Source organism: Chrysemys picta, chromosome 1 (assembly GCF_011386835.1).
Source record: "Chrysemys picta bellii isolate R12L10 chromosome 1, ASM1138683v2, whole genome shotgun sequence".
In the NCBI taxonomy this organism is placed as follows: Eukaryota; Metazoa; Chordata; order Testudines; family Emydidae; genus Chrysemys; species Chrysemys picta.
The window spans coordinates 56,786,875-56,801,276 of record NC_088791.1 but is presented as its reverse complement, the minus strand read 5'-3'; the positions used below and the strand labels follow the sequence as shown (position 1 = coordinate 56,801,276).

Genomic DNA, 14,402 nt, shown 5'->3' with positions numbered 1-14,402 from the left:
CATGGCATTTTGATTAAGAAACTAGAATGATATAAAATCAACATGGCACATGTTAAATGGATTTAAAACTGGCTAACTGATAGGTCTCATACGTAGGAAATCACCATTAAGCGGACATGTTTCTTTCTGTTGGGGTCCTGGTACTTGGCCCTATGCTGTTTAACATTTTTATCAATGACCTGGAAGATAACATAAAATCATTGCTGATGAAGTGTGCAGGTGACATAAAGATGGGGGGAGTGGTAAATAATTAAGAGACAGGTCACCACCACAGAGCAATCTGGATTGCTTGGTAAAGTGGACACAAGCAAATAATGTGTGTCTCAATATGACCAAATGTATGACTTTAGGGTCAAAGATTGTAGGCCATCTGGAGTGGCTCACGACTGAGTGTGCCAACCTCAGGGCAGACTGGTAAGAAGCAGAGCACAAACCCCAAACTGGTTGCATGTTCTATACTTAGATTTCGCCAACCAAGTATCAAGTGTGAAATCCTCAAGCACTATAACATCCTTAACATGGAGTCACAGACAGTCCCCTTGGGTATTATCACTATCTTGCCACCCATACACAAAAAAGAAATCACAGCAATATGAAGGTTACTCCCAGTCCCAAAGAACCAGTCACTTATCCCAGATCAATTGTACCTCAGATCTCACACCAAAGACAACACTTGTAGCCAATCCTATAATAAACTAACTAAAGGTTTATTAACGAGGAAAAAGAAAAGAGAGTTATTTACAAGTTAAAGCAGGGAAACACACACAAAAATGAGTTATAGTTTTAGGTTTCAAAAAGTAATAAAAGCTGCTGTAATCTGCAAGCTGTGCATGTCCTTTAGGTCTAACCCACACTAAACAGCTGGGGAACCCTTGCTTATGCTTAGAAGTCTTGCCCTCTCCCTGACATCCAAGCAACATAGGGATAACAATTCTTGACAGGGATTTATATTCCCTTCCCCCAGACTCAAGCTGATGGGATGAACGTTTGTGCATGTCTCCTCTTCATGGGTGTGGGGGAAGCAATCAATAAAGTCTTTTGTCTACTGAGGTCCACAATGGGCTTGTCTGATGTCAATGGGCCTTCTTTTACTGGAGAGGAGATGACACCTTTCATGGGCCTTGTCTACACTACCAAGCTTTGTTGACAAAGGTGATGTTGGCATAATGAAAATCGGAATGTCATGTTCACAGTCGCTCCCTCTGTTGGCAGAGCATGTCCACACTTGGGAAACTATCATCGACCGTGTGAGCAATACACTGTGGGTACCTATCCCACAGTCCAGCTCGACACCTTCTGTCACTAGGTGTTGTGGGAAGGCGGAGCGGATCACGGCACATCTTGGAACCGGGCTCAATATCCCATGATGCATTGTTTTCTGTCCCAGCACTCCATAGGCTTCCAGCTTTCTTTCGGAGCATTTTTCAATGGCCCTTCTTTGCTGTGAAGGGCCATTTTTCAATGGCCTTTCTTCTTTCAATGGCCCAGCATCTTTGTGAGAAGGGATGGATCCCACATTGCTCTCCTATGCTCTGTTAACTGTCATGAAGACATGGCAGATGGCAGTGCAGTTAATCGTGAAGTTCCTAACTGAAGAAGATTCCCAGGCACCTGACATGCTGTGTGATATGGATAGGAGCAACTTTAGATTGCTTTTGGCATTCACAGAACAGCTGCATAGGATAGAGGAACTGTGTGAGGAGCTCGCCCCTGCACTGCGGTGCAAGGACACCAGAATGAGAGCTGCCCTATCAGTAGAGAAGTGTGTGGTGCTACTGCTGTGTGCTACTGGTCAGTCATGAATCAATTTGGAGTTGGGAAGTCTACTGTTGGGGCTGCGTTAATGCAAGTGTGCAGGGCAATAAATCACATCCTGCTATGAAGGACCGTGACTCTGGGAAATGTGCGTGAAATAGTGAATGGATTTGCAGAAATGGGTTTCCCTAACTGTGGAAGGGTGATAGATGGCACACATATTCCAATTTTGGCACCAGACCAGCTGCTTAGGGGTAGAAAGGCGGTATCAGTGTTCCAAATGTCATTCATACTGTGGAAAGGCCATTTCAAATGGCAAGGTTTTGCAACGTTTCTTAAAGACAGACTCCAAATGCGCCCAGTTTCCTCTGACATTTGTTCCAGAAGTCAGATCCCTTCAACTGAGAATGCTTTGTTCCCAGCTCTCATGTTTCATCCTTGGCTATGTTGTCTCAGGCTACATCTACACTACGGGGGGGGGGGGGGAGGATTTAAGATACGCAAATTCAGCTACGCGAATAGCGTAGCTGAATTCGACGTATCGCAGCCGACTTACCCTGCTGTAGGGACGGCGGCAAAATCGACCTCTGTGGCTTCCCGTCGACGGCGCTTACTCCCACCTCCGCTGGTGGAGTAAGAGCGTCGATTCGGGGATCGATTGTCGCGTCCCGATGGGACGCGATAATTCGATCCCCAAGAGGTCAATTTCTACCCGCCGATTCAGGCGGGTAGTGTAGACCCAGCCTCAGAGGAGCACAGGTGTTGTGGTGGTTCATAACTCACTTATTAGGTTTTAACAATATTACACACAATTTTGAAATTGTTTTCTCCAACAGATGATGTTACTGCAGAGTCAAACTGTGTGATGCCACCATCAATTATGTTTATTCCATTTATATGCAGTAGACAATTTACACAAAACATGAACAATTAACGCTGATTATACTAGGTGCTTTGTTCATAACACAATAAATACACTTCAGTTCAATATCTGCATATACTTTATTCATTAAGGATTTTTAACATCACACCCTGGCTAATAGTATAGTTATTGTTATTAGAGCTGGTTGGAAAAAAGTTTTGACCAAAAATTCAATGAAAAATTACCTTTTTTTCCAAAATAGGAAACTTTTGTGAAAAGGGCTTGCTAAATTTTCTTGTTTTTTTTGTCAATACCAGAAATTTTGTAAGTCTCTTCTCATGCCTTCCCTTTTATTTCCTTTGTCCTTTTGTATTCAATTGCCAAAAAAAGAATGAATAATTGCCGGGAGGGGGGAGGGGGTTCCTCCACTTTTCCTTTTTTTTTTTTTTTGCAACTCAAACTTTTCAGTAGTTGAAGTTCTGAAAACTTACCGTGGCAAAAGGAAAAATAAGAAAAATGAAAAAGTGAAGAAAACAAGCAACCCTGATCATAACTTCTATTGGATTCGTTGGCAAAGAACAAACTATTTAAAATTTTTCAAAAAAGTGTTTTGCAAAAATCTCATTCCAAAACAACAGTTACTTTGAAATATTTCAGGAAACCATTTTTGCTTTCTTCAACCAGCTCAAATTATTATATACTATAGATACTTAACTGCTATTAGACACTGACAATTCCTAAAAATCATCTTGCATGCTGTATTCCAGGAAAGAATGAATAGTTCTCAATTATTTGGGGTTTTAGTGGGCTATAAATACAAAATATAGAATTTTCTTGAATCATTGATGTGACCACTATATTCCCTAAATATGTACACAGGTTTGCACAATTCCTGAATTATATAAACTGTACAAATTAATCATTACATAAATAAACCATGTTGCAAACAGTTTTGAACAACTTCAGTACTAATTCAGGATGGTTTGTCTTTCTTCAAAATAGAAATGACAACCATGGGTTACAGCCTACATGGACTATTGCTGCAGGCTGTCCTTCTAAAGATCCCCTCACAAGCCCACACTGAGGGTCATGCTAGGGATGGGGTGGGGCCTCAGCACATAGCACTCTAGAGAATCTGTGTAATGGCCTATATAAGAAAAAGACCAAAATATCAGGACTGTCCCTATAAAATTGGGACATCTGGTCCCCCTATATGATTCTTTTATCAGACATCAAACACTGTAGTAATGAAGAATACTAACATTTGTGATGTAAATATTTAAAGACATTTTGCTGTCAGTTTCCTTTTTTTCTGTAGCATTGTTGAATAGATTGTGATATCTCCAAACCTTCATTTTTCCCACTGATCAGCTTTCAAAATTATTATACAGTTCTCAAATAAACATTTTAAAATAGCAGCTGATATTTTCAAAGCAGTATAGGGGACTTAGCCATACATTAGCCACACATCTTCAGTTTAAGTCCCCAGCATTGTTTTGAAAATCTTTGAAATTGTTTTGAAAATTTGAAAATAACTACTGGGTTTGGTTCATATGATTATAACAGGAAAAAAATGGCTGTTAGACAAAGTACCATTAAAAAAACAACAACTGTTGTTTCAGTGAAGAGAGATTAGGTAGGTGAAGAGTGGGAAGAGAAGTTTGAAATATTTGTATTTAAAAGTATTAGCCAATCAAATTTTTGTTGTTGGTTTTGTTTGTCATTAACCCCCAACATACTTCCATGGGACAGTTTGGAATTTATTCAGACTTTCTAAACACAGGAGTTATGTGGGGAAAAAATATGAGGAATTCAGGTAGATATTTTGTTTTGTTTTATATTTTTAAAGACAGCAGAATCACAGCCTAAGTTCATTTCTATGTGGAGACATGAGATTGACATTGATCTCTCAGTGTGTGGCACAGATTTTTTGGTGTGCACCAAACAGAAGATGGAGATGAATACAATATGAGTTAAAGAAGGTGTGAACAGAGAAAAAAAAAGGGCTAACTGGTAAATAAAAGTGACATGAGGATGCTGCTAACTAACAGCAGGGTGCCTGAGGTACATTGTCACTACTCAGGGTATGTCTACACTACAGGATTAATCCGAATTTATATAATTTGAATTTTGGAAACAGATTGTAAAGTCGAATGTATGCGGCCACACTAAGCACATTAATTCGGCGGTGTGCATCCATGTACCGGAGCTAGCGTCGATTTCTGGAGCGTTGCACTGTGGGTAGCTATCCCATAGCTATCCCATAGTTCCCGCAGTCTCCTCTGCCCATTGAAATTCTGGGTTGAGATCCCAATGCCTGATGGGGCCAAAAACATTGTCGCGGGTGGTTCTGGGTACATCCTCCCCCCTCTCCAGGGAAGCAACGGCAGACAACTGTTTCACGCCTTTTTCCTGGGTGAACAGTGCAGACGCCATACCATGGCAAGCATGGAGCCCGCTCAGCTCAAGACAGCAGTCATTAACATTGTAAACACCTCGCGCGTTATCATGCAGTTTATGCTGAACCAGAACCTGCAAAACCAGGTGGCGAGGAGTAGGCTACGGCAGCACGGCGGCGAGAGTGATGAGGACATGAACATGGAATTCTATCAAACCGCGGGCCCTGGTGCTTTGGAGATCATGCTGTTAATGGGGCAGGTTATAGCCGTGGAACACTGATTCTGGGCCCAGGAAACAAGCACAGACTGGTGGGACTGCATAGTGTTGCAGGTGTGGGATGATTACCAGTGGCTGCGAAACTTTTGCATGCATAAGGGCACTTTCTTGGAACTTTGTGACTTGCTTTCCCCTGCCCTGAAGCGCCAGAATAACAAGATGAGAGCAGCCCTCACAGTTGAGAAGTGAGTGGCGATAGCCCTGTGGAAGCTTGCAACACCAGACAGCTACCGGTCAGTCGGGAATCAATTTGGAGTGGGCAAATCTACTGTGGGGGCTGCTATGATGCAAGTAGCCAAAGCAATCACTGAGGTGCTGCTACGAAAGGTAGCGACTCTGGGAAATGTGCAGGTCATAGTGGATGGCTTTGCTGCAATGGGATTCCCTAACTGTGGTGGGGCGATAGATGGAACCCATATCCCTATCTTGGCACCGGAGCACCAGGGTACCCAGTACATAAACCGCAAGGGGTACTTTTCAATGGTGCTGCAAGCACTTGTGGATCACAAGGGACGTTTCACCAACATCAATGTGGGTTGGCCGGGAAGGGTTCATGACGCTCACGTCTTCAGGAACACTAATTTGTTTAAACGGCTGCAGCAAGGGACTTACTTCCCGGACCAGAAAATAACCATTGGGGATGTTGAAATGCCTATAGTTATCCTTGGGGACCCAGCCTACCCCTTAATGCCATGGCTCATGAAGCCATACACAGGCAGCCTGGACAGGAGTCAGGAGCTGTTCAACTACAGGCTGAGCAATGTGCAGAATGGTGGTAGAATGTGCATTTGGCCATTTAAAAGGTCGCTGGTGCTCGTTACTGACTCGGTCAGACCTCAGCCAAACCAATATCCCCATTGTTATTTCTGCTTGCTGTGTGCTCCACAATCTCTGTGAGAGTAAGGGGGAGACCTTTATGGCGGGATGGGAGGCTGAGGCAAATCGCCTGGCTGCTGATTATGCGCAGCCAGACACCAGGGCAATTAGAAGATCACGCCAGGAAGCGCTGCTCATCAGAGAAGCTTTGAAAACCAGTTACATGACTGGCCAGGCTATGGTGTGAAAGTTCTGTTTGTTGAAAACCCGCCCCCTTGATTGACTCATTCCCTGTAAGCAAACCACCCTCCCCCCTTAAATCACAGCTTGCTTTTAAAGGAAATAAAGTCACTATCATTTAAAAATCATGTATTCTTTATTAATTGATTATAAACATAGGGAGAGAACCGACAAGGTAACCTGGGTGAGGTTTGGGAGGAGGATAGGAGGGAAGTAAAAGGCCACTGAAAAAATTCAATATAATGACAGCCTTTTGGTTGGGCTGTCCACTGGGGTGGAGTGGAAGGGTGCATGGAGCCTCCCTCCCCCCCCCCCTCCCGCATTCTTACACGTCTGGGTGAGGAGGATATGGAACATGGTGAGGGGGGAGGGAGGTTATACAGCGGCTGCAGCGGCAGTCTGTTATCCTGCTGCTGTTCCTGAAGCTCCACCAGACGCCGGAGCATGTCTGTTTGATCACGCAGCAGCGAACAACACTATTCACATTACATAGCACATGTGATTTCAGTACAAGGTATTGAGTGCCTGTGGCTTTGGTGTTAGAGATCACAGATGCAGGTCCGGGCAACAGAATTCGGCTTGCATGCGGCCATGGTAAGCCATTATCTTTTGGCTTCTGCGCCCTCCTTTCCCACATACCAAGCAAAGCCCGTTGACTGCTGCGGTTTTCCTGTTATCCTTCAGCAGCAGAAAACAAACTAACCCCCACCCCCCTCCAATTCTCTGGAATGATTGCTTTATCCCTCCCCCCACTGCGTGGCTGGTATCAGGGAAGATCCCTGCAGAAACCAAACTAACCCCCCGTCCTCCCTCCCGCCATGAATTATCTGGGATGATCACTGTACCCCTCCCCCCACCGCGTGGCTGGTATCAGGGAAGATCCCTGCTAGCCAAACGCAAAAAGCTCAGGGCCAATTCCGCCCCCCCCCCCCGCTTGGCTAACTGCAGGGAAGGATTTCTTTTCAGCCACAGGCAAACAGCCCAGTAGGAATGGCCACCTCCGTCCCCTTAATTAAATTCCCGTATTTCAACCAGGTTACCATAAGCGATATCACTCTCCTAAGGATCACACAGCGAGATAAAGAACGGATGTTGCTTGAATGCCAGCAAACACCGGGACCATACGCTGCCAGGCTTTGTCATGCAATGATACCAGATTACTTGCTACAAGCATGGCGTGGTCAAGTGTCCTACCATGGAGGACGGAATAAGGCTGCACTGCCCAGAAACCTTGTGGCAAGGCTTTTGGAGTACCTCCGGGAGAGCTTCATGGAGATGTCCCTGGAGGATTTCCGCTCCATCCCCAGACATGTTAACAGACTTTTCCAGTAGCTGTACTGGCCATGAATGCATCCCAAATCCTCAGGGCAAAGTAATCATTAAAAAACGCTTGCTTTTAAAACAAGTTTTATATTTTAAAAGGTAAACTCGCCTGAGGTCCCTTCCATGGGGTCATGGTCTTGGATACTGGCTTGGGAGGATTGGGAGGGTACTTCAGTCAGGCTGAGAAAAAGATCCTGGCTGTTGGGGAGAACGGAGTGCTGGGTGCTCTCCGCAAGCTCGTCCTCCTCCTCTTCCCCGTCCGCAGAATCCTCAGGTGTAGCTGATGAGATTACCCCCGCCTCGGAATCCACGGTCAGAGGTGGGGTAGTGGTGGCGGCCCCCCCTAGAACTGCATGCAGCTCGGCATAGAAACGGCATGTCCATGGCTCTGACCCGGAGTGACCGTTTGCCTCCTTTGTTTTCTGATAGGCTTGTCTGAGCTTCTTGACTTTCACGTGGCACTGATCTGAGTCCCTATTGTGGCCTCTCTCCATCATGCCCTTGGAGATTTTTTCAAAAGTTTTGGCATTTTGTCTTTTCGAACGAAGTTCTGCTAGCACTGAATCCTCTCCCCATATAGCGATCAGATCCAGTACCTCCCGTACGGTCCATGCTGGTGCTCTTTTTCGATTATCGGCCTGCATAGTTACCTGCGCTGATGAGCTATCTGTGGTCACCTGTGCTCTCCACGCTGGGCAAACAGGAAATAAAATTCAAATGTTCGTGGGGCTTTTCCTGTCTACCTGGCCAGTGCATCCGAGTTCAGATTGCTGTCCAGAGCGGTCACAATGGTGCACTTTGGGATAGCTCCCGGAGGCCAATACCATCGAATTGCGGCCACACTAACCCTAATTCGAAATGACAATATCGATTTTGGCGCTACTCGGCTCGTCGGGGTGGAGTACAGAAATAGATTTTAAGAGCCCTTTATTTCGAAATAAATGGCTTCGTTGTGTGGATGGGTGCAGGGTTAATTCGATTTAACGCTGCTAAATCCGAATTAAAGTCATACTGTAGACCAGGCCTTAGTCACTTTCTGTGCTGTAGCTGCTGAGAGAATAAAATGCTTCAGTCACCTGCGCTGTTAAAAATCAAGACTTTTCCATGAGCATGAAGTTTACTTAGATATAAAGCTCCCATCTCTGTTCTGTACTATTTCTGCAAGCACCTAAATACGCTACAGTATATTTATTTCTCATCCATTTAAACAGAGGGAAGACTGATTTTCTACCTATATAGAAACTGAATGGCTTTCTGCCTGCTGCAGGATGCTTACTAGATACTACACAATCCAGAGTGTACACAAAAACGTAAGCAGCACATCTATAACAAATTTCTAGAGAGAAAATAACAGGACTAATATTCATTCCCACACTACAAGACTGACTCTAGTTCCACTTGGTCATGCTTAAAACAAAGTTCTCCCAATCTAAGGCTTAAAATTACTTGGATATCAAATAGAACAAACAAGGGAAACAACAAAGATCTCTTTTCACAAAGTGTCAGAGGCCAGATATGCCTTTCATCATAAACAAATTACCAAAAAATCAACAAAATAGTGCAAACTAAGATATATATACCTCCAAGGTTTCTAGGTTGGTTCTATGAGTCCTCCTACAAGAGGCCAGCAGATGTAAACCCCTAGGTTGATCACCAAGGCAATGAGGGACACTTGTCAGGAAGCCAACTTTAAAAAAGAAAGTGCTCCTGTAACCCTCACCTTCACAATTTTTGGAACAGAAAGTAAGGGTAGGTTAGTTATAGCCCCAAATGGGTTTGGGTGTGGCGGGGTGTAGTTTAAAAACCTGCTGTCTCCCTCTCTTTATAATCTTTACCCCAGTGGTTAGGATGTGACAGATAAAACAATATCCTGGACAAACTTTATTGAATTGAATTAAACATTATTGAATTGAGATTAATGCCTTTGAGGTCCATTATATTAAAAATGCGATTGGTTATGTGTTATTGTGAGTTGTATGTAATATTGGGTATGGTAATGTAATTCCTCCAATTATCAGCCCTTTGAAGCCATCCCCAGGCGATGCTTGCACATGCTAGTTCAAACTGGATTCCCCAGGAACCAACATTTCCAATATTTTTGGAAATATAGCCAGGTTTTAAACCGGCTCAGGGCCTTCATTCTGATCCAGCAAATGGTCATGACCTCTGGTCTATAGAGAATCTTCCTTGGGGAAAGGTTGGAAGGAGTTGGACCACTGAGGCCCCATATTACTGGGTTCCATTTCTGAGCTGAGGCTGTTTTATGAAGTTGTGTCAACAAAAGAGACCCCTTTGGGAGGTCTGAAGGACTAACCTGCCAGAGCCCATGTTGGAGACAGTTGGGGTAATCTTTGGTAAACTTACTAGCAGGATGTAGGTTCATTTATTGTTTTTAATATGTTTTATCTGAAGTGTTTTTACCTTAAACATAAAATAAGCTTGTGTAGTAACTTAAAACTGTGACAAGTGCCATGTTATCAGTCTCTGAAGAGAAAGCAAGCAGGTCAGTTTAGGCAGGCTGTCTGTTGCTGGAAATAACACAGCAGAGGCAGGGAACTGTTCAGCCTGGACATACCTCAGTCAGAAGGAAGAGATACAGGTTTCCTCTCAAGAAAGGCTGTTACTAGGGAGCTGGAAGCCTGAGAGTAGGTGCCCTCACTGAGGGGAAATACAGGTGCAGTAGCCCTGAACTGTGACCCAGGGTACTTAACCAGGTTTATATCTAACTCTGCCAAGGTTGGAGCCTGGACCTGAACTTAGGTCTCCTACCTCCTAGGTAGGACCCTGATTACTGGGCTATTCTGGGACAAGGCTCTCCTTAGTTGAAGGAGTTCCACTGGGTAAATAACTACTTATTTACTGGCACAGGGGTCTGGGACTGGAACTTGGGCCTCCCGCATGAGTGCCCTAGCCCCTAGGCTATAGTCATTCTCTTTCTCTCACTGGCCCAATGAATATTTAATACAAAGCAAAAGTTTCAACAGGAGCGCTTGAGAGCCTCACCCCAGAATACCATACAGCCCAAGGGTTAGGACACCACCTCCTTCCTATTTTGTGTGTGTGCGCGTGTGCACAAAACCAAACTAACCTACCTGTCTTAAACATCCAACTCCAGGGAAGGGTTTACAAATGTGAATCCCAAGTGAAAATAGGCTGGAAAGAGGTGCCTAAGTTCTTTTGAAAGACACAGTTTAGGCCCCACCACATCCTTGGCATTTCCTACTGACTAGTTTACATGCCTTCCCCTACCCCCAGTTTATTGTTTTTTGTGAACCATATAGTTAGGCAACTAACCTTCCTCACACATTATATAAGGAGCCTGGGCACATAACTCAAGGTTGTAAATTCCACTGGGTGGCAGGGCACCTAGGGGTTAGGCATTGCAATGCCTCAGGTCAGGTCTACACTACAAATTTACACACCCCTGAGTGACATAGTTATACTGACCTAACCCCTGGGGTAGACAGAGCTATGTCAACGGGAGAGCTTTCCCCATCTACATTGCTACTGCATCTCAGAGGTGGATTAACTATGCTGACAGGAAAAGCTTTCCCGTTGGTGTAGTAGCATCTTCACTAAAGTGCTACGGCTGCACCAGTACAACTGTGCCACTGCAGCTTTTTAAGTGTAGCTCTGCCCTAAATCCCTTTTGAATCCTACCTTATGTGTAGTAACACAAACTAGTATGTGGAAAGAGAACTCATGGCTTCTATTGGAACCATAATTTTTAATTTCTGTGGCTAAAACCTGCGGTCCTTACTCAGAAAAATTTCACTCAATGCCTGAGTAAGATCTGAGCATAAACTCACACCCCTATCCTGGAAAGATTTATGCATGTGCTTAATTATGCACTGCAAGTAGTCCCACTGCATAACGTCCAGCGCGTAAATCTTTGCAGGATCAGGGCCTAAGATCCTAAGGCTGCAAGTTGTTCCACACAGGCAGAAGTCAGGGTCTTTGCACAAGTGCAGGATGGGGGTCCACTCACACACAGCAGCTTTCATGACCAGGGTTAAATAAGCAAGGACCTCAAGATATGGACCTGTAGAATTAATGCAACATTAAATTTAAGATTTTAATGTAGTTTTATATGAGTTAAATCAGTCAGCTGCAAACCGGTAAAAGAGAGCTGGGGGGGGGGGGGGGGAGGGTGCCTGCGGGTGAGAGTCACGCGCCTCCGCCAAGGAGCTGGACTTGTTGCTGGCTGCTTCCAGGGCGCAGTGTAGTCCGCAGTGCCAGGACAGGCGGGAAAGCCTGCGTTAGCACCCCTCCTGTGCCACTGACCAGGAGCCTCTGGAGGTAAGTCCACGCCCCAACTCCGTGCCCCAGCCCTGAGCCCCCCCAAACCTGGAACCCCTTCCCGAACCCCAAGCCCCTGAGCCCCCAAACCTGGAACCCCTTCCCGAACCCCAAGCCCCTGAGCCCCCCAAACCCAGAACCCCTTCCTGCCCCCCAAACCCCCATCTCTGGCCCCACCCCAGAGCCTGCACCCCCACCCAGAGCCCTGACCCCCTCCTGCACTCCAACCCCCCTGCCCCAACCGTGAGCCCCTCCCACACCCCAAACCTCTCATCTCCAGCTCCCTTGGGTCACAGGCGTCAACAATTTTCTTCAACTGGGTCTCCAGAAAAAAAAGTTTGAAAACTATTGGGCTAGAGAAACCTTTGCCCTGTAACTGATATTGCTGCTAAAAACAGCCCAAACATGAGATTATCTGATGTTTTCATCAAGTACTTTGGCAACTAATTAACTTTGTAGCATGTTTGAGACCACTCTACCCAAGCATTTTCTACAGACCTATTACTCCAGTTAGTAAGAATTGCAGAGTATTAAGTACTCTATTAGATAGTTGTGAAGTGTTTTCCATTTTAAAACCTTGATTTCCTTCTCTAAATCTCTAACTAAAGGTCTACACTGCACCTTAAATTTCATCTGTGGTCTACTGCCAGTGAAGAACAGCAGACATAATTTAAAGCTCATCAGACAAGCTGTGACAATGCGGTTCTGGCAGAACCCAACTGAGAGTGCCAACTCAGGACAAATTGCTCAAACAGGGCAGTTACAGCCTGAGGCTGGGGTTTTTCCACCTCTAAGGCAAACCAAACCAGCCAGACTAAGGCTTGGTCTACACTACCCCCCCTAATTCGAACTAAGGTACGCAACTTCAGCTACGTGAATAACGTAGCTGAAGTTCGAAGTACCTTATTTCGAATTAGTTGAAACTTACCTTGGTCCACACTCGGCAGGCAGGCTCCCCCGTCGACTCCGCGGTACTCCTCTCGGCGAGCTGGAGTACCGCAGTCGACGGCGAGCACTTCCGGGTTCGACTTATCGCGTCCAGACTAGACGCGATAAGTCGAACCCAGAAGTTCGATTTCCAGCCGTCGAACTTGCCGGTAAGTGTAGCCAAGGCCTAAGAGGACTTCGGTCTCACCCCACTGGCTAACCGCAAGTCTCACAAGCAATTTCCTTAGACACTCCAGTTTCCCAGTATCACCACCAGTACCACTCGTTAAGGGGACAAATGGTTATGTAAACCCATACCCCAGTAAAAGAAAAAAGGTTCTCCTGATCCCAAAGGACCAAGCCCCAGACCCAGGTCAATATACAAATCAGATCTTACCCACAAATCACGCTGTTGCCAATCCTTTAGAATCTAAAATCTAAAGGTTTATTGATAACAGAAAAAAGATAGAGATGAGAGTTAGAATTGGTTAAATGGAATCAATTACATACAGTAATGGCAAAGTTCTTGGTTCAGGCTTGTAGCAGTGATGGAATAAACTGCAGGTTCAAATCAAGTCTCTGGAGTACATCCCCAGCTCGGATGGGTCCTCAGTCCTTTGTTCAGAGCTTCAGTTTGTAGCAAAGTCCCTCCAGAGGTAAGAAGCAGGATTGAAGACAAAATGGAGATGAGGCATCAGCCTTACATAGTCTTTTCCAGGTGTAAGAACACCTCTTTGTTCTTACTGTGGAAAATTACAGCAAAATGGAGCCTGGAGTCACATGGGCCAGTCCCTGCATACTTTGCTGAGTCTCAAGGCATATTTGCCTTCTCTCAATGGGTCCATTGTATAGCTGATGGTCCTTAATGGGCCATCAAGCAGGCTAGGCAGAGCTAATCCCAGCTTGTCTGGGATGTCACCCAGAAGCATAGCATAAGTTTGCCATACAGACAGTATAGAGCCAATATTCATAACTTCAACTACAAAACTGATACACACATATAGACAGCATAATCATAACCAGTAAACCAGAACTTAGACACCCCATTTGACCCCCTTTATACAAGATTTGGGTGCCACTACAGGACCTTGGTTGCAACAATGATCTATATGGTCCCAGTTTATGTCAATAACGTCACACAAGCTATTTCAGAGATGAAGTTTTTAACAAATAAGTGTGGCTTATTTAATGGCACGTCCTCCAATTGGTTTGTGTGTGCGCATGCTATCACCTTAAAAATAGCTTGGCAGTCAATTTTTTTCCATGTAAGCGCCCTTGACGGGGTTATTGTTCAGAGGTTGAAGCACTTCACTAGGGAATTGTTCGCTTCGGATGCACTGAGATCATCACAGCAGCCTCCAGCAAACTTCCCAAAGATCTGATGGACTCTATATAGTTGCACCTATGGCCCTGGCGCTGTGTGTGCACAGAAACTCCTACCTGTGCATGGATTGCTTAGCCCCCCGCCCCCAGCGCGCTCCCAAGCCCGGGCAAGGCGCTGCTC

General features: G+C 45.2%; 1 long non-coding RNA gene across 2 annotated transcripts; it reads right to left on the bottom strand.

Moving 5' to 3' along the window:
- Positions 1-7,278: 7,278 nt before the first annotated feature.
- Positions 7,279-12,780, bottom strand: LOC135973622 (uncharacterized). 2 transcript variants are annotated; one of them, XR_010590537.1, is made up of 3 exons: positions 12,239-12,780; positions 9,253-9,359; positions 7,279-8,722 (listed from the first exon to the last, which is right to left on the bottom strand). It is a non-coding gene; the product is annotated as an uncharacterized LOC135973622 (long non-coding RNA). The 2 variants fall into 2 exon arrangements; XR_010590538.1 differs by having other exon boundaries at positions 7,279-8,719.
- Between the last annotated feature and the right edge of the window lie 1,622 nt (positions 12,781-14,402).